The sequence below is a fragment of the Epinephelus lanceolatus genome, chromosome 22, assembly GCF_041903045.1.
Source record: "Epinephelus lanceolatus isolate andai-2023 chromosome 22, ASM4190304v1, whole genome shotgun sequence".
NCBI classification, from domain to species: domain Eukaryota; kingdom Metazoa; phylum Chordata; class Actinopteri; order Perciformes; family Serranidae; genus Epinephelus; species Epinephelus lanceolatus.
Genome location: NC_135755.1, coordinates 32,355,001 through 32,357,500, shown reverse-complemented (window position 1 = coordinate 32,357,500; position 2,500 = coordinate 32,355,001). Strand labels below are relative to the sequence as shown.

The window sequence follows — 2,500 nt, the reverse complement described above, 5'->3', positions numbered from 1 at the left end:
CGATCTCGGAAGCTAAGCAGGGTCGGGCCGGGTCAGTACTTGGATGGGAGACCGCCTGGGAATACCCGGTGCTGTAAGCTTTTTATTCTCACCTTTCATCAGCAGAGGGCGCTGCTCCTCCTTTACTGGAGCCAGCTCCTTGGAAAACAGCACAAGTGGACAAACTCTGCTTTTTTACCCTTTTTTTTCCTTTTTTGTTTTTTTTTAATTTCTCAATGAGTATATGTGCCTTAACTGAAAAGTAAATGGCGTGTGGGTCTTGTCATGGTGCTTGTTGAGTGCAGGAAAATGACAGATTACCATTTGCCATCCACCCTTGCTGATGTTTTACCATCTATAAATGGCGTGCGTGCATGCTCTTCCATGGCTTACGGCCATACCACCCTGAATACGCCCGATCTCGTCAGATCTCGGAAGCTAAGCAGGGTCGGGCCGGGTCAGTACTTGGATGGGTGACCGCCTGGGAATACCCGGTGCTGTAAGCTTTTTATTCTCACCTTTCATCAGCAGAGGGCGCTGCTCCTCCTTTACTGGAGCCAGCTCCTTGGAAAACAGCACAAGTGGACAAACTCTCCTTTTTTTCCCTTTTTTTTCCTTTTTTGTTTTTCTTTAATTTCTCAATGAGTATATGTGCATTAACTGAAAAGTAAATGGCGTGTGGGTCTTGTCATGGTGCTTGTTGAGTGCAGGAAAATGACAGATTACCATTTGCCATCCACCCTTGCTGATGTTTTACCATCTATAAATGGCGTGCGTGCATGCTCTTCCATGGCTTACGGCCATACCACCCTGAATACGCCCGATCTCGTCCGATCTCGGAAGCTAAGCAGGGTCGGGCCGGGTCAGTACTTGGATGGGAGACCGCCTGGGAATACCCGGTGCTGTAAGCTTTTTATTCTCAAATTTCATCAGCAGAGGGCGCTGCTCCTCCTTTACTGGAGCCAGCTCCTTGGAAAACAGCACCAGTGGACAAACTCTCTTTTTTTTTTTTTTTAATTTGTCAGTGAGTATATGTGCATCAACTGAAAACTAAATGGCGTGTGGGTCTTGTCATGGCGCTTGTTGAGTGCAGGAAAATGACAGATTACCATTTGCCATCCACCCTTGCTGATGTTTTACCATCTATAAATGGCGTGCGTGCATGCTCTTCCATGGCTTACGGCCATAACACCCTGAATACGCCCGATCTCGTCCGATCTCGGAAGCTAAGCAGGGTCGGGCCGGGTCAGTACTTGGATGGGAGACCGCCTGGGAATACCCGGTGCTGTAAACTTTTTATTCTCACCTTTCATCAGCAGAGGGCGGTGCTCCTCCTTTACTGGAGCCAGCTCCTTGGAAAACAGCACCAGTGGACAAACTCTCCTTTTTTTCCCTTTTTTTTCCTTTTTTGTTTTTTTTAATTTCTCAATGAGTATATGTGCATTAACTCAAAACTAAATGGCGTGTGGGTCTTGTCATGGTGCTTGTTGAGTGCAGGAAAATGACAGATTACCATTTGCCATCCACCCTTGCTGATGTTTTACCATCTATAAATGGCGTGCGTGCATGCTCTTCCATGGCTTACGGCCATATCACCCTGAATACGCCCGATCTCGTCCGATCTCGGAAGCTAAGCAGGGTCGGGCCGGGTCAGTACTTGGATGGGAGACCGCCTGGGAATACCCGGTGCTGTAAGCTTTTTATTCTCATCTTTCATCAGCAGAGGGCGCTGCTCCTCCTTTACTGGAGCCAGCTCCTTGGAAAACAGCACCAGTGGACAAACTCTCTTTTTTTTTTTTTTTAATTTGTCAGTGAGTTTATGTGCATTAACTGAAAAGTAAATGGCGTGTGGGTCTTGTCATGGCGCTTGTTGAGTGCAGGAAAATGACAGATTACCATTTGCCATCCACCCTTGCTGATGTTTTACCATCTATAAATGGCGTGCGTGCATGCTCTTCCATGGCTTACGGCCATACCACCCTGAATACGCCCGATCTCGTCCGATCTCGGAAGCTAAGCAGGGTCGGGCCGGGTCAGTATTTGGATGGGAGACCGCCTGGGAATACCCGGTGCTGTAAGCTTTTTATTCTCACCTTTCATCAGCAGAGGGCGCTGCTCCTCCTTTACTGGAGCCAGCTCCTTGGAAAACAGCACCAGTGGACAAACTCCTTTTTTTCCCTTTTTTTTCCTTTTTTGTTTTTTTTAATTTCTCAATGAGTATATGTGCATTAACTGAAAAGTAAATGGCGTGTGGGTCTTGTCATGGTGCTTGTTGAGTGCAGGAAAATGACAGATTACCATTTGCCATCCACCCTTGCTGATGTTTTACCATCTATAAATGGCGTGCGTGCATGCTCTTCCATGGCTTACGGCCATACCACCCTGAATACGCCCGATCTCGTCCGATCTCGGAAGCTAAGCAGGGTCGGGCCGGGTCAGTACTTGGATGGGAGACCGCCTGGGAATACCCGGTGCTGTAAGCTTTTTATTCTCAAATTTCATCAGCAGAGGGCGCTGCTCC

General features: G+C 47.8%; 7 non-coding genes across 7 annotated transcripts in view; all 7 read left to right on the top strand.

Annotated features, from left to right (window-relative positions):
- Positions 1–80, top strand: part of LOC144460500 (5S ribosomal RNA) — a 119-nt gene extending 39 nt beyond the window's left edge. Inside the window, exon 1 of the ribosomal RNA XR_013489218.1 lies at positions 1–80. This exon is cut by the window's left edge and continues 39 nt beyond it. This is a non-coding gene — a ribosomal RNA (5S ribosomal RNA).
- A 286-nt stretch (positions 81–366) lies between these two features.
- LOC144460874 (5S ribosomal RNA) lies at positions 367–485 on the top strand. Its single transcript, XR_013489593.1, has one exon. It is a non-coding gene; the product is annotated as a 5S ribosomal RNA (ribosomal RNA).
- A 286-nt stretch (positions 486–771) lies between these two features.
- LOC144460499 (5S ribosomal RNA) lies at positions 772–890 on the top strand. The gene has a single exon (XR_013489217.1). It is a non-coding gene; the product is annotated as a 5S ribosomal RNA (ribosomal RNA).
- Positions 891–1,154: 264 nt separating this feature from the next.
- Positions 1,155–1,273, top strand: LOC144461241 (5S ribosomal RNA). The gene has a single exon (XR_013489960.1). It is a non-coding gene; the product is annotated as a 5S ribosomal RNA (ribosomal RNA).
- A 285-nt stretch (positions 1,274–1,558) lies between these two features.
- On the top strand, positions 1,559–1,677 carry LOC144460944 (5S ribosomal RNA). The gene has a single exon (XR_013489663.1). It is a non-coding gene; the product is annotated as a 5S ribosomal RNA (ribosomal RNA).
- A 264-nt stretch (positions 1,678–1,941) lies between these two features.
- Positions 1,942–2,060, top strand: LOC144461002 (5S ribosomal RNA). The gene has a single exon (XR_013489721.1). It is a non-coding gene; the product is annotated as a 5S ribosomal RNA (ribosomal RNA).
- A 283-nt stretch (positions 2,061–2,343) lies between these two features.
- LOC144460498 (5S ribosomal RNA) lies at positions 2,344–2,462 on the top strand. Its single transcript, XR_013489216.1, has one exon. It is a non-coding gene; the product is annotated as a 5S ribosomal RNA (ribosomal RNA).
- Positions 2,463–2,500: the final 38 nt, after the last annotated feature.